The sequence below is a fragment of the Grammomys surdaster genome, unplaced genomic scaffold, assembly GCF_004785775.1.
Source record: "Grammomys surdaster isolate TR1022 unplaced genomic scaffold, NIH_TR_1.0 257, whole genome shotgun sequence".
Lineage (NCBI taxonomy): Eukaryota > Metazoa > Chordata > Mammalia > Rodentia > Muridae > Grammomys > Grammomys surdaster.
In genome coordinates this window covers 6,334,192-6,359,653 of record NW_021604698.1, presented here as the reverse complement: position 1 = coordinate 6,359,653, position 25,462 = coordinate 6,334,192, and positions in this window count along the sequence as shown.

Here is a 25,462-nt window from a genome sequence, read left to right as displayed (position 1 = left end):
CTTGTTGAGCTTACAGATTACAGTTCATCACTGAAGGAAGCCAAGGCAGGAACTGAAGTGAAGATCAGGGGAGAGTGTAGCTTCCTGGCTTACTAAGACTGCTTTCTGTTTGCACCTAGTACCACATGCCCAAGGCAGAACAACAGCCTTCCATATCAAGTATTAATCAAGAAAATGCTCCCCCAGATAAGCCTACTGGCCAATCTAGTACAGGCAATTCATCAAGTGAGGTCCCCTCTTTCAAGATGATTCTAATTTTTTTATAAATTTATTTATTTTATGTAAATACACTGTAGCTGTCTTCAGACACCCCATAAGAGAGCATCAGATCTCATTACGGATGGTTGTGAGCCACCATGTGGTTGCTGGGATTTGAACTCATGACCGTTGGAAGACCAGTCAAGTGCTCTTAACTGCTGAGCCATCTCACCAGCCCGAAGATGATTCTAATTTGTGTGACAAACTGACCAACACACATTATTACTGCACAAGCCCAACATAGAATTGGTAGCATTGACCTATCTGTGGCATAGCAGTAGGAGACCTGTGTTACTGTTACATTGATTTTCTGGTCTGGTTTGGATTTAAGCTGGCAATAAAGATAACCATGCAAAACACTCAACTTTCTGTGTTGGCCAGTTAGATAGACAACTGAAGGTCAAGTAGTAGCTGGCTGAGTTGAACAACCTCTACGACTCTGACCCAGGGCTTCAGAATTTCTTTTTTCCCTTCTCACTCAACCCTTTGCATTTCAAATGACTCTTGTTTCTGCAATCAGAATATCTTTACCCCTAGTAAAATTGATATTAGATACTGTGCATTTACTTTGCATAATTCCTTAATTTTGAAGAGGAAGTTTAACATATTTGTTTCCCTCTCCGGCCCCTCATGATTTCACTCTGTCAACAGTAATTGGCCCCAGCCTCTGGCAGGCTGGAAAAAACTGCTTGAAGACATTGGCCTTGATTAATTAAACTGTTTGCTTGAGAGCAAATGGCAGAGTCCTCAATCACAGTCTACCTCTAGGGGAATCTCTGGTCTGAGTTTGCAAAATGTTACTCTGGAAAACCATTCCTCCCTGGTAACATTTTACTTTATAGCATGGTTTATTGTAGAAACATGTCCATATTTTCCATTTGAACTGTTCTGAATCTACAATTCACTGGTGTTAAATGCAATCATCGTTCAGTGCAACCCACACAGCTATTTATTTCCAGACAGAAACCATTGTACGATAACTCCATTTCCTGACTTCCTTTCTCCCTGGCTCCTGAAAAGTGAGATCTTGTTTTTTTAATCCTTGTTTGTCTGTTTTGAGATATGTCTTATTACGCATCAAAGACTGGTGACATAGTGAGACAACCATCCTGCCTCAGCTTTACTGCTCTGGGATTTCAGTCCTGTGTCACAATGCCAGCATATCAAATTGAATGGTAGTTTTCACAGTCTAACTTGTGAGGCAGATGAGGCGGGATCATACCATATTATCATATCATATCATATCATATCATATCATATCATATCATATCATATCATATCATATATCAATAGTAGCACCAAGGAACAGTTCAAAATCTTCCTGACATAGCTTAATTTAGAACTAGAATGGACTGGAGATGTAGCTCAGTTAGTAAAGCACTTGCCCAGCATGAACAAAGGCCTGGTTATGAGTCCCAGTTCTTTTTCATCTTCATGAATTTGCTACTTACATATATCTTGTGTGAGCAAAATTACACTAGTATTTGTCCTTTCATGTCTAGCCTCTTTCACTCAGCATAATGTCTTCAAGGTTATCCATATTACAATACATAACCATCTTACCTTGTTATTGTTCTCTTACTTGTGTGCTCTGTTTGCCCTTTCTCTATTGTGACTGAATATATATAGAAGACAGTAATATTTTTAGCACAAAACTTCTTAATTATACATCATTCAAAGCTTCAATTCTCTTTTAAAGGGCCTTGATTTATCCAAACCTATGATTTTCAGATGGTTAGCACTTGAAGCTAGCATCAGCATGAACAATCCGCTCGGTCCTAAGAAAGTGAGTTCCCCTTTCTTGGCTAAGATCATGATAATTCTTAGGAGTCCTAATATCCAGTGTTTTATATGATATGCATAGATATCCAGTCATATCCATTTCTTCAGAAAAGCTGAAGTCATTTTATTTCCCTTCAGGGACTGTTTATGTGATGAAGGACTGTCCAGTTAGATATAAGCACATTTAAATGATCTAAATGATTTAAATCCTTGTTGAGAAATGTGTACTATTTACTCACCAGGCGCTGACAGGTGAGAAAAGGTAAGAGCTGAGCTGCCATGCCCCAGGGACATTTCCCTGTGTGGTATGCAGCTGCCTCATCTTCTAATTGAAGAGTCGCAGCTAGACAGCACCTGCTACACAACAAAGTCACAGCCACAACTCTCAGTGGGGAGACTCACAGAAACTGTTGGAAGGAAGAAGTAAAGATTAGAGGAAAGAGGAACAAAGGAAAACCAGAGAGGACACTGGGAGTCATTTAATGCAGGCACAGATGTCCCAGCTCACCTCCTGGTGGCCTTATAGCATATATATATATATATATATATATATATATATATATGTATTTTGCAGCTGAGCATTGTAACAGGAGGTCCAGTTACTAGAAGGTACAAGTGGAAGGAAGACATGTAAGTAAAGAATTCTCTTTTCTTGAGGTAAATCAGAGTCTAGCAGAGGACAGAGACAGGATAGGGGATAAACAAAAGGACAGGTGTCCTTAAAATACCAAGGTACCACAGAGGAGAGACAATGAGCATTCTTTGAGGGCCAGGGAAGCTTTCTGGTGAATGTGATAGCAGCACTGGCTGCTGAAAATTAAGTAGAAGCTTTGCAGTTAGACTAGACAAGCAGGATAGACCACAGTAGTTGGACAAATACACTCAGGTACAGTTCAAATCTTTTGACACCACTTAAGCTTACAAATAGACGGGACTGGGGCGGTAGCTCAGTTGCTGGAGTGCTTACAAAGCCCTGAGTCTGACCTTCAGCACTACATAAACCAGGCTTGGTGTTGCATGCCTATAATCTCAGCACTTGGAGATGAAAGCAGGAGGATCGGAAGTTCAAGATCACCCCAGCTACATTGTGAGTTCAGGGGCAGCCTGCACTACATGAGATATAATCTCAACTAAGAAAGAAAGAGTAGCCTAGAGATACTGGAAGTATGATGGATCATTTCCACATCGTGTAAGAGGGCCTGGATCCCTTAGGACTGGGAGGAAGATTGGAGAGAATGGTATGGAGTTTTCATGAGGAGTGTTTTACCAGCTTCATTGTTCTGTCTGCTCCTGAGAGTAGCTATATGACAAGGGTAGGGTTTTCTCATTCCTGTTTAACGTGTGAAGAGAGTGAAAGAGAAGGTCACTCACTTTCTCCAGGGTTATACAGAGGCCTGTATTAGACCCTGTGGTGGTTTGAATGAGAGTAGCATCACAGGCTCATATGTCTGAATACTTGGTCCCTGGGAGGAGGAATTCTCTGGGAAGGATTATGAGATGTGGCCTTGTTGGAAAGGTATGTCACTAGAGACCGGCTCTGACGTTTCAAAACTCCATGCTATTCCCAGTTAGCCTCCTCTGCCTCATGCTTGTGGATGAATATATGGACTCTCAGCTACTGCTCCAGGGCCGTGCCTGTCTTGCCTGGTGCCATGCTTCCCACCGTGACGATCATGGACTCTAGCCCTCTGGAACCACTAGCTCCATAGTAAATGTTTTCCTATAATTTGCTTTGGTCATGGTGTTTTATTACAGTATCCTGTCTTAGTGTTTTATTGCGTGAAGAGACACCATGACTACAGCAACTGTTATAAAGGAAAACATTTCATTGGGACTGGCTTACAGTTTCAGTGAAAACATGGCAGAGTACACACAGACATGGTGCTGGAGAAGGACCTGAGAGTTCTACATCTTGATGTGAAGGCAACAGAAGGAGACTATGTCTTACACTGGGCATAGCTTGAGCATATGTGAGACCTCAAAGTCTGCCTCCACAGTGACACACTTCCTCCAGCAAGGCCACACCTACTCCAACATGGCCACACCTCCTAACAGTGTCATTCCCTGTGAACCAAGCATTTAAACCTATGAGCCTGTGGGGACCATTAGTATTCAAATCACCATAAAAAGTAACTAAGACAGACTCAAATCTTCTTACTCAGTCTTTCCCACCCCATGTCATAGCATCAGGAGCTCAAAATAGTCTCTCTATTTCTGCATCCCCAGGGAAAGCAACTGGGCTTCACAGTAGGTCACCAATGCTAGGAGCAAAAGTTTTAAAGAGAACTGCTGCTGTGGCTCAGTTGGTAGAGTGCTCTTCTAGCACGTATAAAGCACTGGTTCAAAGCCCATTGAACCCAGAACCACATAATCCCTGTACTCAGGAGGTAGAGGCAGAAGAATCAGATGCCCATAAGGCTAGCCTGGACTATAAGGGTCTATGTCAAAAACAATAAGAACAAAAGGTTTTTGTTGTTTTTTTAACCCCCTAAGGTCAACTTTCAGCAGACTTGCAGATGTCTCCAAGTTGTTGATTGGGATACAATGGTGGTTTGACTGGTGGAAGGAACAGGTCTGTGTCCAGTCTGTTGTGAAATACAGTGTACCCACTTGTGCATACACACAAAATGGCACACGGGGTAAACAGAATTATGTGATACCTGACAGGATGTTTTTAATCTTCTCTCTGTTGCCTGAATAAAATCCCTGCGTCAGATGAAAAGGCTGATCACACCATAATGGTCATCTACATCTCTTAAAAATAAAACCAAAACCAGCTGGATGACCTAGTTCAGCCTAAATTGCTTTAGGGCCTCTCTGCTAGCCATGGGAGCCGAGGGCTGAGCTGCCCTCCTGCCAGCGGATGCGCACTGACATCGTTTGGTGCCTCAGCTGTGCCAAGTGTGAGGACCTTCTGAGTTGCCAAGGCCAGCTCTTCCTCCTTGTGCTGATACATCATTTATTTGTTGCCTCAGAACTACTTGACTTGTCCCCAAATCCATTTTCCATTCAAAGTTCAAGCGGGTTGATGCCACCAATGTACGCACATTCGGGGCTATGTCTTAACGAAGTAAAGAGATTAGCCCTGCTCTAACAATACTTTCCATTTGCAGAGCACTTAGGAATATGAAGCTATATTGTTTTGATGCAGGCTCTTTGGCCACTTTATATCACTGAACTCTGTAAGGACAAAGCACAGCTTCTGATTCTACATAGTAGAGGGATTCACCACGGAGAAGGTTTGCTGGCAATTTCTTGCAAACTGTTTGCAAAGAGAATTACTAACATCCAGTTCAGATGTAACTATACTGCTTGGAGCAAAGCTCTTCTAAAGAAAGACTGTGTCCCCACCTTTGGCTAGCTGACTATCAAAACAATGGTCCCCAAGAAACTGGAATTTCCCCAGGAGTCTCAAACTGGGGGGAAGGAAAAGCTGAAGCCTGGAGTATCCGGAGGAGGAACTTGTCCCAAAAAGAGATGTCACACAGTTCTGACAGCTTGCCAGGCCTCACAACAGGAGAGACTAGAGCTAATGGGCAAGACCTCACCCTGACAGGGCTGCTATCCATACACACCTTTCCCTTTATTCAAACCTAAACCTTATGCAGGACTGCAAAGATGGACTTGGGAGATCATCGAGTCTTTTTGTCCCTCTTCCTACCATCAGTCTGCTGTTTCTTACTATTTATCTCTTTGCTAATTGGCTATTGAGGTTCGGTGGTTGCAACCAGCTTGTTAGGACTGCAAGGGTGCAGGCTCTGACTCTAATAATTCCATTAGCAGAATGGATTCACTTGATTCTTCGAGTGTCTGTGCTCTTCTCCCGAGTAAGAATCCTTTGAAGATCCTCAGCTCTTACTCCCTGCTTAACTCCCCCCCAGAGCTCCCCCATATTGGAGACCCAGCAGCTTCTCATTCCCAGGTAGAGAGTCCCTGTGAAACAGCTGGAGACCTTTCAAGGAGACCCCATCATCCCCTCAATCATCCCCCAGAGCTGTCCACGTGCTCTCACACATGAGTGCTCACCACACTCATACACATGAAGCCACCTGCTGAAGCTGGCACCATCTGAGGTAGGCTGGGTCCTCTCACACCACCTTTAATCAAGAAAATGCCCTCCAGACATTTTCATAGGCTAATCTGATGAAAACAGTTCATTCCTCAGTTGAGGTTTCCTCTTTTCAGACAACCTCAGTTTGAGTCAAGTCTTGTGAGTGAGTCTCATGCTGCCCAGGCTTGGCTAGAACTCACTATGTAGCCAGGATTCCCTTGAATTTTTAATCTTCCTACCTCTACCTCCCATATGCTGGGAATACAAGTGTGTTCCATCAAAACCACCCATGATGGTGGTTAAACTAGGGAAATTAAATTAGGGGTAAAACTAAAGGCCTTTGCCAAGTACTGAGCCAGCTGCCCTCAGCTCCTTTGCCCTTCAGGATTCCCTGAAGCACTGTTTCACACTGCTTCCCTTGTTGAACTTATCAATAAAAAAGATGAGCAAAGTGAACTGAAAATGCACAAAACAGCACTAGCAGGCTTAGCCAGGCTTTTCTAGAAGGAGAAAGTCCGTTTGACTAATGTTCTCAGACCTTGCTTATTCCCCATCCATAACTACCTCCTTCTTACCAATCCCAAACAGATCATTCATACATGCCCAGCATCCCTGGGCAATGGGTATGCTGTAAAAATAAATGGAATAAATAAATTAGTTCCTGAGCGTCACAAATAAATCCAGTGGAAATAGACATTTCCCAAGTCCCTTGATCTTGAGGGGGCGATGAAGATGAAAATGAAACGAGAAACGGGCTTTTCACTCGCAGAAGAGTGAGGGCAGGGCAAACATCACTCAAACACATGGACACTTCAAGAAAGAGAGCCCCATCTGCATGGAGAACCAGCGGACTTTCTTATTTCTGAGGCTTTATTTCCTTCCTGCATTTTTCTAGAGCCTTCATTCAATCTGTATCTCTGGACCCTCTGTTGAGGTGTCTGTATGGGCCTTATCAACTGGAGCCAACAATAAATTAACGCTTTATAAACAGTATAAACGAAAGCAGAGTCTGTGGGGCATTATTCCTTAAAATATTATTGACTTTGCATCTGCGTCACAAAGAAAGATTGAGCCCATCCCCCAGGAAAGGAGGGAAGAGCCTTAATACACAGCAATGCTGTTTTTCCAGCCATGAGTTCGTATACATTTGTTTTGGGTGGGGGCAGGGTCTTGACTATAACCGCCTAGCTTTCAACTACCTGCATAGTTCTTTGAACTTCTAATCCTCCTGCTTTCAACTGGTGAGTGCTGGGATTCCAGGCCTGCAACACTTGCTGGTTTATTCAGTGCTGAGGTTCAAACTCAGGGCTACATGCACTCTCCCTACTGAGCTACAGCTACAGCCTAAGATCCACATGATGTACACAAAGTTCTACTTGATTTACAGACACATTGAATATGCACACACACACACACACACACACACACACACAGCATGCATTCATTTACACACCAAGTAAATGTGAAAGTCCTTTCTTGAATCTCAACCTTGTTGGCACTGCCTTTATTCACACATCCATTTATTTTTGCTTTGTTGAATCAAACCCAGAGCCTCATGCATGCTAAGAAAGCATGTTACCCACCAAGCTACTTTCTCATAAATCCTTATCTATTTATTTTGGTGCTAGGGGTTGAGCCCGGGGGCTTCATTAATGCTAAACTCCCACTCTTCATTGAGCCTCACCTACTCTGTTTACATTAACATTACATTACAGTAGTCCTCACACCAACACCAATGACGCTATAAATCTGGTGCCATTATGAAGTGAAAAAGTTGCAAATTTTATACGGGTCATCTATGTAGACTAGTTTCTGTCAACTTAACATAAAATTTGGACATCTGGACACAAAGATAACCTCAACTGCAGAATGGCCTATTAGCTTTGGTCTGTAGGCAAGTTTATGCAGTAGTTATTTTCTTGATTAATGTTTGATGTGGAGGCCAAGCCCACTGTGGGTGGTGCCACCCCTGAGTAGGTGGTCCTGAGCTGTATAGAAGGCAGGATGTGAAGGCTGTGGAAAGCAAGTCTGTAAGCACCCCTCCTCTGTGGTTCCCTACATGACTTCTATAATGGCGGACTATGACGAGCACTTGTAAGTCAAACCCTTTCTTCATCCAAGTAGGCTTGCTCAATGCTGTAACACAGTAACAGAATGAGAACATCACCTGATAGATGTGTGTATTTTAAAATTTAAGTAAGAAAAAATAACCCAAAGTTCAAAATGTGCTACAGAATTACTACAAACTATATTTAAAGTACCTACACGAAGGTACTCTAGCCAGCTCAGGTGTGCCTGGTTCGGCTCTGGCAGGTCGTTCCCTTCTCCTCCATTCCCTCTGCTTTGCTAAAATAACATTAGATCACATTCCAAAAGCTAGCCAAGGTCTATTCCCTTATTTGGCCACTTCTTCCTGAGTCTGACATCCAAAATCCAGCAGCAATCCAAAGTCTCCTTTGACCCACCTCATTAGCATGCCCAATTAAAATTCAAGGCCTCCTCCTAACACAGGGCTTCCCCCTTACCTTTATAAAGTGCCATTTGTCTGTGGGCCACATCCGGCTATCATTTCCCTCCTCTCTCTTGTTCCCATCTCCTTCATCCTCTTGTGCTGTCTCTTGTCTGTGTTCCCTGTCCTCTGACCCTATGGAACAAATTCATCTCCTTTGTGCTCAGAGCTTGCTCTGGGGGCTCTTGAGACAATGCTTTCCTTTCACTTTGTACCTATAAAAGTTTATACATCTGCCGGGCAGTGGTGGTGCACGCCTTTAATCCCAGCACTTACTTGGGAGGCAGAGGCAGGTGGATTTCTGAGTTTGAGGCCAATGTGGTCTACAGAGTGAGTTCTGGGACAGCCAGAGATACACAGAGAAACCCTGTCTCCATAACAAAAAACAAAAAAACAACAAAAAAAACCCAAAACAACAACAACAAAAAGTTTATACATCCAAGTTCACCTAAATCATGTTTTTGTTTTTTGTTTTATTTCTTTTTAGGTGTCTAGAAGAATTTAAGTACCACATTGTAATTTGTATAAATTTTGTTGTACATGTTGACATATGAGGCATTTACTGAGCATCGAAACTGTGTGGAAGACTGCTGGTGTTTAATCTTATGACAAAGTTATACAACTCAGTCTCACTCCCTCCTTGAGCACCCCTGTAGTTCCCATCCTGGGCACCTGGGCACCCTACTCTAGATCCTTCTCACATCCTTCTAAGCCCATCCTGAAACTGAGTATAGTAGAACAGACTGATAATGTATTCAAATTAGTGGACTATAGGGAAAGACTTAACATCTGTAGGTGGTCAAAGCCAGGGGCCCATGGGGGCTGTGGATCCTGGTATTCATTAATTCTTTCTAACAAGTAGACCTGCCCGGCCAGTCAGCCTTGAACATGAATATTTTGAGCAAGAGGATATGACTTTATTGCAGGAAGACAGCTGTACAGGAACAGCTCATTAAAATGAGTTTGATGGGCAGGAAGGAGTAAGTGAGCTATTCCCCACAGCAAAGCAAGAATCTAAGTGCAGAAAATGATGAGATCTGCAAAGCTCAGAACCAAGACCACCCGTGTACTCCAGAACTGTCAGCTTACCCAGAGCTCAAGGCACCTGAATGATCTTAGTGACAAGACAGCTCCCAGACTCATTCATTCAGGAAGCGTTCACAGACGTGCATGCTGGACGTTCGGTACAAGCACACAGTGGGAATGCATCAGAAACAGAGCCCAGGAAGGGACAATACCACCTCCACCTCTCCTCTGGTACTTGCCCTGACTTGGCTCCTGAAGGAAAATTTCCCCATCTAACCAGTGTTCACTCACTCTACTGCTCCTCAGAACTTATGAATCCAGTCAATCCTTGTATTTTAAATAAAACATCTTTCATTTATTTAACTAAAAATTTTATTGCCTCATTTATTTATTTTATATGTGTGCCATGATGCACATGTGAAGGACAGAACTATCTAGTCTGTCTTTCTACCATGTGGATCCCAGGTCTTGAACTTTGATCAGCAGTCTTGGCAGCAAACAGCTTACCTGCTAAGTCATCTCATTGGGTTACTGCCTTTAATTATAAATCATTCTTAACGTAGTAGCTGCGATAGTTTGATCATGAAATGTTTCTCACAGACTCTTGTATTGAAGCTTGGTCCCAGCTAATAGCACTGTTTTAAACAGTACTTTAAGAGGTGGAGGTCTATTGGAGGAAGGAGGTCCACGTGGTTGTGCCTTTGGAGGCTGTGCTAGTTCTCAGCCTCCACCTCACTTCCTGTCTACCATGAAGTATGGAGTCTTCTCCACATACCTCGGTTGCCATTGTGTCCTATAAGGGTTTTACCAACGCAAGGACATCTTGGCAGGTGGGAGCCAAGGAATACCACAAAGTCACACCACCAAACAGACCTCACACAAACAAAAGTTTTACTGGGGAGAAACACAGAACAGTGGCTGCCTCTGACAAGGAACAGAGACAGCAGAGGGTTGGGTGGAGAGGAGGGCTTTTGTAGGATGTTTTAGAGCATGTACAGTGAGCTCGTGAAAAAGTACAGTGCTGCTTAATATTGTTTGGATGTTAATGCTGAGTCATGGGAGGTGGAATGTAAGCCTTGGATCTTTCTACATCCTCCCCCCTTGTGTTTATTATTGATAACTAATAAGAGGTTTGGAAAGAGGACAACATTATTAAACCACTTCCTGCTGTATGAGGGCATTGAAGTCTACGGGCAAGCTGGATTGTCAACATCTGGGTATAGTCAGGAGTCACAGGCTTCTGGTTCTGTAGCAAGAAGCTGGTAATCCTGCAATAACAACTGATTAAAAGTCTGGTTAGAAATCTTTTAAATTTGTTGCTGAAGAAATATAGACAAGAAATTTATAAACCAGGGTACAATTAGTAGAATCGGGATAAAGAGGAGAAAGACAGTTAAGAAAGGCAGTATCCAACTCCACTGGCCAGAGACATGGAGCTGTTCCTTTCATCTTTGGAGATCTGTCTGGAGTTGTTGGATCCTGTCTTTTACGGTTCTCAACTAGTTGACATAGAAGCAGCATTCTTCCCTGAGGAGCAGGCAAAGCTGTCCTTCTCTGATGTCAGCTTTTAGTAGAGCTAATTCTCACCAGTTTTCTCTAATGATTTTCAAGTGCTTTACACAGAAACAAGTTTTCTTAAAACCACACAATAACCTCCTCTTCCTGCATAGAAGACCAAGTACCCTATCTTACTGTAGAACTATTTCAGCTGACAACTCTATCTGTTGATAGATTTGGGTCTATTTAGTTTTAACAGGTACCATTCCTAGTATGCCAATATGTACTATAGGTAGAATTTTGTCCCCAACGCCAGGGTTTCCTTTTGACCTAACACACTAGCCTTTTGTTGATTATGAGGGGCAACATGCTCTTTTCTGAAACTACTTCCTGATGGAATTAGGACATCACCAGGGTCGAGGAAGGCTAGAAGAGGATTCAAGCAATGGGGCGTTGTTCATAAGCTTCTGGTTTGCTGATCCACCTGAAGATGCAGGAAGCAGTCATATCAGCTGGACTGGTTCATATCAGCTTTCAGCAAGCCCAGGGATAGCAGCCATTTCAAGCAGTTTGTAGTCCACAGATGATTCCAGGATGGTGTCTATCACCCACATGGAAATCTTCTGAAACAAATACAGACTAAGAACGGAGATAATGTATAGGAACTTAAAAAAAATCATACATTTGGAACTTCCAGACCCATAGTCCTGGAAGTTGGGAGTGAAGGGGAGTCGCAAGACCAGTGAGGAGAGAGATCATACTCTCAGGAATAGGCAGCTGGGGAAACGTAGGCTGTGCCTATCTGGAGTCCATTTGACCTGTGAGAAGTGATCCAAGTCTTACAACTCTCTGGACTCCCTGAAGCTTTCGTGAGGTTTTGTTTACAAAAAGAGATAACGATTTTATCCACATTGTAGAAAAGGTAGCTAGCAGGTGTCATACCTTCAAATTATAGCAAAAGCTTTGGATTAAAAAGCATGAAGATTTTTTTTCTCTGTCCAGATAACTGGACATATAGATTGGATAGAGGTATTTATAGCATGATGAGAAGTATCATTAAGTCTATATTTAAAAGACAACCAAAGGAAATTGAAAATCTTGAGCTTCTAACTAATAAAAGTAGTTAGTGTTTTATCAGCTTATTGGAATTCCAATGTTAAAACTCTTAATCTTCAACATAGATGGGTAAAGAAATCTAAAACATTTTTCATTATCTTAGATTAGTCTGTTACACTTTTACAACATGCATTTACATATCTTAAAACACCAACTTTCACATCCTCAGTCATTTCCTTAGACCCTCAGAACTTATATAGCTTTCACATTTTTTCATCTAACCATTTACCAGAGACATGAATGATTGTTACTAAAAGCAGTCATTGCAAAGCACGTTCTTTAAATCCTTTTGTCTTATTTTACTCTCCTTTCTCTGTCATAGTCAGTTAACCTAACTCAGGACAAAGATTTGGAGGAAACATTTAAACAAACAAGATTGGAGGGGAGGGGAATCATAACCCAAGTAGAACAGCATAAAACACCTTTAATATTATGTACACTCAAAGGACACTTGAATCTCTAATAACCGAATCCAGCGATCAGAAATCTCAGATGTAAATTCTAAGCCTGGCCATCAAAGCAGCAACTTTGGTTAGGAGGTCTCTCCCTAACAAGGAGATGGAACCACTAAGAAAGAGTCATGTCTTAGTTAGGATTTCCATTGCTGTGAAGAGACACTATGACCAAGGTAACTCTTATAAAGGACAACATTTAATTGGGATTGGCTTATAGGTTCTGAGGTTCGGTCTATTATCACTATGCCAGGAAGCATGGCAGTGCCCAGGCAGGCATAGCGCTGGAGGATCTGAGAGTTCTCCATCTTGTTCTGAAGGCAAACAGAAGACTGTCTTGCAAGCAGCTAGGAGGAGAGTCTCAAAGCCCAGTCCCACAGTGACACACTTCCTCTTGTAGAACTATGCCTCCCTATGGGTCATGTATTAAAACCCCCACAAGTGGGTAAGGGGATGTCCCTAAAGATACAGCTAAATGGTGAGTTTGGTGAGATTGGTAAGGCTATACTACCCTACACTAACAATAGGGAAACGAGAAGGGGAGATGGGTCCTCAAAATTCCGTCAAGTAGGTGACTCCATTGTCACAGGGAAGAGGAAGTGTTGCTCTAATACCATGATAGCTAACTGGGGCTCCCTGTAGAAGACAGCAATGGTCAGTCCAAGAGAGCACTGGCCCGCTTAGTCACCCATGGCCAGACCTAAGAAGTCAGCTAGAGGATGTTCTGAAACGTCTGTCTCCATGCCACAAGAGACATGAAGGCAGTCTGCAGTACAATGTCCGTTTTCATCACATGTGGGACATGGCCAAAATGATTTACAAGGGCTGGGATAGGCCCAAGCCTAGTTACCATCCTGACCACTTCTAAAGCAGCAACCCAAAGTCTCTTGGGCTTTGAGAGGTAAGGAAGCTTGCACAGTTACTCTGGGCCGCTGAAAGTCCTTAGCCAACAGCCGGTATTTTTATTTTGAAGCTTTTTCACGTCTCCCATTGTACACCTTGAAGACCACAGCTAAGACTTCTGTCTGTGGATTCGGGCATTTAAGTTTAACCCTAATATCAGGAAAACTAATATCAGGAGAAGAGACAAGTAGGTCATAAGGAGTTGTTCCCCATCTGAGGTCTCAGGTTCCAGACTGGTATATTGTAAGAGGGCATTTATAAAGTGGTCCAGGACTAGGACAAGTTTTTGTGTTTATCCTGGATGACCTCTTTCATAATTTACTGCTTTTAGGACAGCCTAGGAGTCAAGTTATAAATTGTTCTATAGCTAAAATCTTCCCCTGGGGTACCGCAGTTCCATTCAGGATCCCAGTTGAGGACTGCCTCAGCCCTGATCAGGCAGCAGAATTAGTCTTGTGGATTTCATCTGCATGTACCCTAGCCTGGTTCCAGACTTACCAGCAATCCTTGGGGAGAAGGTTGTTGGTGAGAATCATATAAAGCCATGGAAGGTGAGGTTGTAAGAATGGGTGGTGTAATGGAATTATTTAATAAAGGTGGAGGAACTGGTAATCCAAGAGCAGAGGGCTGGGGAGAGCGGAGAGCTTTTGTGGTTGTTTTGGACCGTGCACAGAGAGCTAATGGAAAAAGTACAGCACTGCTGGATATTGTTTGAGTGCTATGCTGAGTCAAGGAGGTGGGGATTTCTAAGTCTCTGGAGATCCTGGTCAAGTCAGGCCCAGGGTGTCCTTTCCTTGGGTGTTTGCTCTACATATCCTGTCTCATCGTGGGACCAGACTCAACAGAGCTGGGGACTATGAATTAAAACCTCTCAAACTGTGAGGCAAAATGAGTCAGGTATGTTGTCATGACCACAAGAAAAGTATTTAATACAAGTCATTTCTATTTAAGTCAAAACAACCAAGTATCTCCCCAAAAGGGTCACAGAAATTGGGCTGGATCCTTAGGAGGTAGATATATTTTACTTTGAGATGAGTTTCAGTTGCCCAATGATAAAGGACAAGGCAGAATTGTATGGGATAAAACCGAGGCCATTTATATTGTTTGACATGAATCTAAGAGGGAGTGGTGAATAGTTCTAAATGGCACGGGACATTTATAAGAAGGAGCTTAATCAGTAGAGGAAGTCAGGGAAATCATGTACTTAACATATATATACATATATACGTATACATGTACATATGTACATATACATATATATATATATTCAATAGAAGCTTATGGAAGCAGAAATATCCCATATAGCGTATATATTGAGCATATTTTGGTTAGTTTGTTAGTTGTTAGACGGGGCTTCACTGTGTAACCCTTGCTGCCTAGAAACTCGTTTGTAGATCAGGTTCTCCTTGCTGTTTGAGTAATCTTCCTGCCTTGCTTTCTGAGTGCTGGGATCATCGGTGTACACCAAAGATGCCTAGTTGTTCCTTTATTTTGATACCTAAGCTGGACTTAAACTCTTGATCCTTCTGCCTCTGCCTCCAAGGTTCTGGGATTACATGCATGATCACTATCCTTACCTTCTAGAGAATATTTGAAAGTAAATACTGAAAGTGTCGATTTCATCCTATGACATTTACATTTCTGTTAAAATGATCTTCTGTTTCTATTGAAAGGAAAGTTTGAAAACTGTTTGTGTATGAGTCTCTTTATATATTTGCCTGATCCTCTGAGCAGTGGTTCATCAGGTCTGGCCCTCTGCTGAAACTATCCTAAGGGTTGCCTATCAAACTCAAAACTTCTTCAATGCCTGGAAGAGATCAATTTATCAATAACTGCCTCCATGCTTTGCCAGCCCAGGTATTTTTAAACTGAAACCACTGGGTTTCATAGTTTACAGAAATGAGAGATAGTGACCATTCAGTATTTTTATCAATTTGGCTCTTATTAACACTGAAATGTTTCTAATGTACAAGCCCATACGCTAGTAGCTAAAATTCCTACAATTTGAGGCAAGGATACTCATTAGCAGTGCTGCTTGATTTGATCCTGTTATTTAATAGTTGCTCTTCTTGCTTCGTATGAATAGATTATTGTTGCTTTTGCTCATCATTAACAACGTAGTTTGTTGTGTTTTTTAACCCGACAATGTGTAGTAATGAATATTTTTTAGGCTATAGTTTTTCAAAACTAGACTGTGATATGTATGCAGTGCACTTGTCTGGGTCCTCACACCCCTATTGCTGAAGCAGATGTGTACTTATTTCCCCCATAATTTTCTTCTGGGAGAGCATTCCATTGGCAGTGTGTGCAATCTATGATTTTAGTGGGCAAATTACTTATCAAGGTAAATCTAATGCAATTATTGGGCTATTTCATGACTACATGATATTTTAGTCTAAATTTCTTTTTTTAAGGGCTGGAGAGAGGGCTCAGTAGTTAAGAGCATCGGCTGCTCTACCAGAGGACCCAGTTTTCTTCCCAACAACCACGTAGTGTCTCACAGCCATTTTAGGTCCAGTTCCTGGGGCTCTAATGCTGTCCCCTGAACTTCAAGGGCAGCAAGCAGACATGTGTTACACATACATTCAGACAAGTCTCTCCTATAAGTCAGTATGGGATTCAGGAGATGGGTTAGATTAAATGTTTGCCTATCAAAGTGAGGACCTGCATTTGGATTTCTGAAGCCCACTTGAAAAGCTTGGTATGGGGGCACAAGCCCATAATCAAAGACAGGGGATCCCCAGAGGCTTGCAGGGCAAGAATTCTGGCCTACATGACAAAGTACCAGGTGAATGACGTAGAATAGAAGACGCCTAACGACAGGCACCCAAGGTTGTTCTCTGACCTCCACACACATGTGCTCCTGGACCCAACTATGCATCCATGCCACACACAAACATATGCACTCATACATGAATATTAATAAGTTCCATATCCTTATGGCTATGGCCCTCCAGCCATTAGCATATCTTCTGTGATGATAGATTCTTCCCAGAGGAAAAACACTGCACCTTCCTCTGAGAGATTCACTGGGGTTTGGCCATACTTCTGTGATTCTCATGATAGGTATAATCATTAGGAATCAATGTATGATGCTGGAAATCAAACCCAGAGTTAATATGTTACCACTGAGCTATATCCTTAGCATCTTAGGATGAGTCCTTTCTTATGTCAACTTGTCTAAGAAATGATAGCCAAACGCTTGGTCAAATATTGGTATGGAACATTACCCTGAAGGTTATTTGATGTTCACATCTATACTAGATGACTGGGTGAAAGAGACATGCGTTATTTCATGAATGAAACTCACCTAATCCACTTAAACAACAACAAAAAACTAACCTCCCTGAAAGAAAAGGCTATTCTGCCAGCAGACTGCCTATGAATTTTGGCTGCAATACCATGTCTGGTCTCTGGCCTGCTAACGCCCCTGAAGATTTTGAACTTGTCAACCTCCACTTTTTGAGCTGCACATCTTTAAAATCTCTTTCTAGCTCTGTCTATCGCTCTCCCTTTCCTTCTGTCTCTCATTGTCCCTTGCTCTCGACATATTTACATCCTATTGTTCCTCGAGAAAACCTTGACTAATACACAAACCAAAGGCTCTGAATGAGTCTAGAATTAAAAATTTAAAACTCTGTTGAACCCAGTCTTTTCCCAGTTTCCTCAACTACAAACCTTTCTTCCACAATGCATATATCACCCACACAGAGCTTGGGATCACATGCCTGCTGAGTGGGCCTTCGATGGGTCTCTGTAGTTTGTATCAGCAGTATTGAACTCTGCTTTATTTCAGAAACAATTGCACAACTGTTGGAACAAAGGATTGCACGTATTATTTTCTTTTTCACAAGGCATATGAGAAAACTGCTTGTTTGAGTTCAATGGTGTGAAATGTCCACTGTGAGCTATTGCATACACAGTTACCACTTAAAAGAAAACAGCAACTACCCATGAAATAGACCAGTGGCTTACTTCTGTAAAATGTCCTTTATGGATGGTTTGGTCTGTTTGTGTTATTATAATAAACTGCTATACACTTGGTGGCTTATAAACAGAATTTCTTTTTCTATGTTCTGGAAGTTGAGAATTCTAAGATCAAGGTACCAGCAGATCTGGTATGTGTAAGGATACACTTCTGCATTCAATGATAGTGCCTTCTAGCTTCTTCCACATGGCAGTATAACTCAAGGAAGCACGTTTCCCTCTCCCTCCCCTCTCTCTCCTTCCATTCTTTCTCCTTTCCATTTCCTTCCTTTCCACTCTTCCCTCACTCCCCCTCCCCCTCTCTCTTGGCTCTTGGTTTTAAAGATCCAGTTCTTCATGGTAGGAGGATGGGGGGGGCAGAAAAGCACCTATCAGGGTGAGAGAAAGAAAGTGGGTCTCTTTTATAAGGGAATTATAAAATTCCCTTGCATTACAGCTCTGCTCTTATGAACTAATCACCTGTCCTAAAGGATTTGAATAAATGAATTTAGGACAGCCACAATGTTGAGACCATGGTCATGGGTATCAAGGGACAGAGTAAGTGTGTGGAATGTCACCTCTCATAGTAAAATGAGCACAAGACAGTGCACAAGAGGCAGGAGCCTAACATGGGGCATCTATGTATCATTTCTCTTGTATTTTCCCTTCTCCAGAAGCCCTGACTCTAGAAATTCATTTGTGACCATAGCTTCTACCAAAACAGGTAAGCCTACTATCATTCTTGAAAAAATAATGCAGCCAGATGTCCTGGGCTATGGTATCATTTATTGGAATCTATGCTTGTGTTTCCTACAATACTGTAAGTTCTTTGTGCACACCAAGGTTTAGGATGCAATGTGTCAGAACATAGCCCCACCTTACTGTGTGTTTCAAGGTAAAGAAAGCCAAAAACACTGAGGAGGAAGAGCAGGCAGGCTTTCTGACTCTCATCCAGCAGAGTAGGATCCCCTAACCTTTCCATGCCTAAAGTAGGCAGTGAACCCTGAGGAGGTAAGATTGACCCTCTTCACTCTGTCCAGAAGGCTGGCATGTGACAAGTGTCCTACCTGTGCCCGATGGAGAAAAAATGTCCATGTAGGGGGACTCCAAGAAGATTTTGGACAAACAGAAATCACTGAGTCCCTCCAGTTTATTGTTCCCAGGTCCTCACATTCATTTGTCCTCAGCCACCCTTCCACAGGATTTTTATACAACACATGTGAGTGCAGATGTGGTGTGTTTGTGTGTGGTGTGTGTGCTATGTGTTTGTGTGTGAATGGGTGTACAAATGTGTGTATAAATGTGTGTGTTGTGTTTGCTTGATTGCTGGGGCACAAATCCAGAGACTTGCACATGTTGGTCGTGTCCTCACTATGCTCAGCCTTAGTGGTCCTTTATGAAGCTTCCTGTGTCAGATAACTGTAGTGTTCAAACACATCTGCTATTCTTTCCCCATCAGTTTCTCACTGTTATAGGAGCTGCAGCCTAGGCACTTGCTCTGGGAGAAGAAGTTAACAAGTTTTCTCTATCAGAATAGAGAGATCATTTCTATTCTGAATAAAACAGATCCACACACCCCTGGACCCTGGTGGTTGGTGAGAACTCTAAAAAAAGATTACTCTAACTATGCTCATGATTTGGATACATAATCTTCTTAGACAAATAAAAGTGTTTCCCTTTACTACGGTATTGTTAAAGTGTTTTACCCCAGTAACCTTAAAAAAATTAGTGCTAAGAGCCTATGAAATGTTCACAAGTATGTATATGCCTATATATGCACACACATATGAGTATACACACTATACAAATGGTGCAAATATGCACACATACAGCACATACTTACCATAAATGTACACACCATCTACACACCCATACACATGCATAAACAAGCACACACCACACACATACCCATCACCACCACACACACACACCTGCACACAACATGGCGCACATACCACAAACATGCACACATTCAAACTCTTTCAACTACAAAAGATAGAAATGAGTAATCACACACAATAGTGTGGAGAGAGAGGTGGTGGTGGCGGTGGGGAACCAGCCAATTTGGGAAGAGAAGCTGAATCCAATTATAGCTGGACTGTTTTCTGGGTCAAGTAGAATTGCACAAAAGTTTTCAAACCTATAAAAAGAAAAGCAGAAGCTCAGCCTTAATCCTGAAGCTGCCTGCTTCCCTCACCTGGACATGCACAATTTAGCACTGCTCTGCATGCACCAAAGAGGGGCTTCCCCTCACCTGATCCTATGTGGCCTAGCACTGAACTATTTGCTCCGAAGAGAAGTCTTCCCCTCATCTAACCGTGCACAGCCTCGCACTGTAGGATGTGCACTAAAGATGGGCTTCTCCAGAGACCAGCACTGAACACAAGGAACATGAAAACGGGTGTAGCTAGGATTGCTTTCACTCTTGGAAACTCTTTCCCTGGGATTCAGTGTATGGGCTGTGTGTGTGCTCTCTCTGTGTGCTTTGTATTGTGTGTATGCTGTGTGTGCATTTTGTGAGTATCTGTGTGTGTGTGCTGTGTGTTCTGTGTGTGCTGTGTGCCATGTGTGTATACTGTGTGCTCTGTATGTGTGTGCTATGTATGTTGTGTGCACTGTGTGTGCTGTGTGTATGCTGTGTGCATGCTGTGTGTATGCTGTGTGTGTGGTGTGTTTGCTTGTGTGCACAGTGCATGCTGTGTGCTTGTGCTGCATGTGTGTCCTGTATGTGCTCTGTGTGTGTTCTGTGTGTCCTGTGTATGTGTGCTGTGTGTATCTTGTATATGTGCTGTGTATATGCTCTCTCTCACTCTGTGTGTGTTTGTGCACGTGAACATGTGTGCATGCACTGTGTGGCACTAAGTGTGAACCTGGTGACATTCACTTCTCTAGACCTTGAGTACTCATGCTTCCTCCTTTGAAGAGACACACTAGAATGGTAAGAACCCTGGAACTGACAACCTCCTTGTACTTCTAGCCACGTGTCATTTGAGTTTTGAAGTCACAGTGGTTGTGTTTACTGGCATCAAACTCTCACAAGGTTGGGCATTAACATGATGGAGAAGACTCATGAGACTTCTCCCCTCCCCAAGGATAAAACATTAGAGGGAGTCTCTATCTTTTGATGGAGCTTCCCTTGCTCACAGGTAATTCCAATTAAACCACCAGCTCACCAAGCCAGACAAGTGTGGAGTCATTGCTTTGGTCTCTTGTTGCCCTCTCTGTCTAAAACTAATAGAAAAAGACTCCCTGGTATACAACACAAAAAATATAAACCAGCCGACAGTGTCACCTGAAAAGATGGTATATGGCCATATCCCCAGGAAAGAGGTACCTAGAGGGCTTTGGATCAAGCCCCCTGCTCAGTTCAATCTCCATCACTCTACAAACAAGGATATCATCTTTATCCAGCACAGGAAGGAGGAGCCAAGCCCAGGAAGAGTCAAGGAATTAATTTACACAACTTTCTGCCCTTTTGTGGTCGAGTTCTCTGGTTGATGGCAAAGTCAAGTCTTAACAGGTAATACCGGTGAGGAGATGGCTGCCCAACTTCCACAGTGACCATCGAAAAGTCATGCAGTATTTGTAAAAGAAGCAAAATAAGTTTCACACTTTCAAAAATCTAAACTTCCTAATGCAGAGCTTAATGTTGAAAACAAAATGCATCATGGAGTCATTGTCACATCTTATTAAACTATGAGGATGAATTTAAAAGCAGCCAATCCAAAGCATGCTCATACCGGCATCCATGCAGATCAGATCACTGATAACACCCTAATTAGAGGGAGACTGTGTGCTAAAGAGTTGAATTTCCTTCATGTGATCAGAGATGGGAAGCCAGGACACCATCCACCAAAGTTGCTCCACTGAAGACAGGTTTCCAAAAGCGTAGCCAAGAGGCAAAGTCAGGGTCCCCAGGATGGCACCCTGTATATGCTCCAGTATGGCTCTCCTACCAGAGGCCCAGGACATTATCATTTTTCAGCTGTAACGACTAAAGTCATCACAAGCTGTGAGAAATGCCAGCTGCAGAAGCAACCTCCAGCTTCCTCATTATGGACCCGTTCATGGGCATCTCAACAGTCATTTGAAGTCACCTCTACTTAAAATCCTTGATTTAGAAGCTCTTTATTGCTTTAATACCTGTCTACTAAAAATTTCCAAGATGATAAAGTCCCAGTCAAGTTTTTCTTTTGTGGAGTAGGGAGAAAAAAAATACAATGCATGAGTCTACTTGAAATTATTTTGAATTTTAATCATAGCAAATGTGTTTTAACAGTAGTCGTAAAATGAACATTACCACATATACAAAGGACAAGACACCATTTTGGCATACAAAAATACCATGTATTAAAATCAGGTTCATTGGAAAAACTCGGGACTGGCTAAGACACCATCTATAACAGAGAGAGCAAGCAGGAAGGCTTTTAAGACATTCAGATTAATAAACAGCAGCTTGATATCCCCTATGAAGTCAGTATTTGGCAACATTTGGACAAGAATTTCTACACTGCCCCGCAGCTCGTTTATCTATAGGCCAATTTAGCCCTTTCAAAGAAAATCTCCCCCAAATAAATAGCCTTCATTATTATAAATGAAACATGTCAGGAACTAGAATTAACAGCCTCAGAACAGCACTAATCTCACCGTTTGATTGTAGTATGTTATGCAAGACCAGAAAGTCCATATGCGGGCTTTAAGAATAGAAGGGAACATGACGGTGGTTACATACGTCCTCTGTTGGAAGTTTGAGGCCAACTTCTCTAGGCTGATGGCAATTTCCATACCTATAACCATCAAGTGAGGCCACACATACAAGTGGTGAGATATGTTAATATAATAATGGCAGCAGCCAGAACATAACCATAACATTATTGAACTAATTGTTTCCAGTATTAGTACTCAAGTCACGGCACACTAATTGAACTGAAAGTTTTCCACAGCAAAGATGATACCAGGGTTCACGTATATGCACTCCATGGCCAACTCCATAAGCAGCCTCTGATAACCCAAGAGCATCTGAAAGGATGATAGGAAAAATGAGAACTCCTTGGAAACCTCCTCTTCAGCTAAGTACCTTCCATTTGTGTCTTCAACTTAAGCAGTTTGTGAATCAGGTGGTCCCTGATGGAAGGGTCAGGCTTGATGAAGTCATTCCAGGTCACGTAACAGGATCTTCAGTTGGCTTCTACCACGGTTGACATGTAGTATCAAATCTTTTTTTTTTTTTTTTGAAACCATAATACCATTGCTCTTCTTTCTTTTAAAAATAGTTTCTCCTTTTCTGGGCATATCTGCCTATCAGAGCCCAGGGCTTTGTTAATACCATTCCCTCAGGTGGGGTTCCTTAGCAATGGGTTGTCTAAGTCCACCTAACCAACACAGTATAAGACAACAGCCACTGCCTTCTCTTACTGTTCAAAGGAAGATAATACCATAGGTATCAACTTGTCCCCTGGAGGACGTCTGTCACATCTGTTTCTCTTTTCTTTCTGCTTCACATTTCCTTGTCACCAATATATCCAACCACTTACTTACTACTGTGCTCTCAAAAAAGCAAATGCCGAGTTAAAGAGCACCAGTCCCTCTGAAAAGCTCCTGTTAGAATAATGCAGTAACTCACTGGGCAGGGCGATTACAGGAGACTGTCTTGTGGGTTACAGCTCTCCATCTAGTGAGGCATTCAGAACAATGGTCTAGGAAAACAGGGAAAGATCCAGGATGTAACTCTGTAAGGAACAAAGAGAAAGGCCCACTCTTGGAGCTCTCAGGAGGACACTCAGTACTTTGCTCTAATATCTGATTGTCCCTAATAACACAATATGAATAGTATATTTAAAAAGCCTTTCTTAGATTAAACTCCAGATAAATGAGATAAGCATTGTCAAGCACTACTACAGTGTGAGATGCACACATGGGGATACCCCAAGCAGTAAATAGGGGAAAATTTAAAAAAAGCATTGGCCAGAGCAAGCATGACAAAGGAAGTGCTCAGAGAAATTGATTCAGAATGGAAGATCTCAGAGATAGTGGTTTACAATCTTGAAACATAAAAGGGACCAAAAGAAGAGAAAAAGAAAGGAAGGAAGGAAGGAAGGAAGGAAGGAAGGAAGGAAGGAAGGAAGGAAGGAAGGAAGAGAGAGAAAGAAAGAAAGAAAGAAAGAAAGAAAGAAAGAAAGAAAGAAAGAAAGAAAGAAAGAAATTTAGAATTCAGAAGTCAAATGCCCTGTCTGCTCAGTTTGTCAGTGATCGATGGTTTTCCAATGACATCACATAGTAGTAACCATCTCTTTATAAGTGGAGAAGTCTTAAGAGTTTAAGACATTTTCCAAAGTAGTTGGTTTGACATGGCATATGGAGTTCATAGCAGCTGTTTAAAAATTAATATATAAATTCAGTATTTTGTGATCCATGGATGAGAAAATTATGCTGATCTTTTCTACTTTATGTTAACTCCAATTACACCTAAAGTGTGTGTGTGTGTGTGTGTGTGTGTGTGTGTAGTGTAGTCAGTCAATTATATCAGAAAAAAATGGCTTGAATTTCCACTTATTTTTCAAGTGTTTCAGGTTGAAAAAGATCCAGCAACTATCTCTTTCAAATAGACACCATGGGTAAATTATCTTGGAGATCTCACTCTTGCTTGGAATTTCTATCTGGATGAGGATCACTTTGCTAGTGACATCTTACTAATTATGGTAGAAAAGTCAAGAAACAATTTCTTCATCTAGGTCCAGGGTATGAGATGGACAACTTCTGATGTGGTTCCAGAATGTTGCCTGGTCCATAATATTATTCTTCTAAAGAGAGAGGAGCTGCGCATCACCCATAGCATATGAATCACATAAGTTGGCCTCCTAACTTACAAAAGTCTTAAGAAAGACACCATTTGGCCAACAAGTTGAAGACCAGCCCCAAAGAGCAGTGCTCTCTATTGAACAGCTGCAGAATTGGAAACTCAGCTTAACTCTGCTCCATCAAAACAAACAAAGTTGGCTTCTACTACACTGGGGTGGGAGTTGAGGGGGGGACAATGAAGAGGAAGGCAAGGGAATTCTGACATAGCACAGGTTTTCAAAGGAAGGGGTGGGAGAACTTTAAATCACAATCTAAGCAGAGATAGAAGCCAAACTATTGGCTACAGTCTGAGCTTTATACGGAATGCATCTCAAGCTGGACTCTGTGCTTTCCTTTACTCACGTAAGAGTAACTCAACTGAACAGCCATAATAACCTCTCAGTTTCTAAAGTCCATTGAGCCGTGTTTTGCTTTTTATTTTTAACTATGAAAAAATGTAAAAAAAAAAGTGCTTTTGTGCAAAGTTTCTAACATTTTTATGATAACTAAATTTTAAAAGAGAGACACTCAACAATGTCACATCTCACTCTAAAAGTAGTGCCTGCCATTCTAGACTAGCATCCACATATACCCACACCAAATACATGACAAACTGGCTGACTTCAAGGGCAAATAGAAACATTGTAAACACTGCAATGCATGCTTGATCGTGGATTTCCCACCTCACTGATGCAGTGATGTGGTCGGGGAAGAGATCAAAAGTGAACGGGGATTTCATCAGACTCTTATTTATTTGATTTTCTGTAACATTGACTCATTTTTTGGCCACAAGACCCTACACACAGTTTCACAGCACAGGTCATGCATAGCTTGCAAGTCAAAAATTTTACAGCTACTGTCTAGCTATGAGCCTTGGACAATAGATTCACATGCAGCTAATGGTCCCAGAAAAGGGGGCTTAATAAAGTTCTCTTTAAGCTTCACTGCTCATTCCTTAGTCCAAAGTATCTAAGCAATAACCCCAAAGGGCAATGGATGAGATTTTATTACCACCCCTCCCCACTGGAGCCCATAAACTTCTTTAAGCTAGAAAGAAATTGCTTT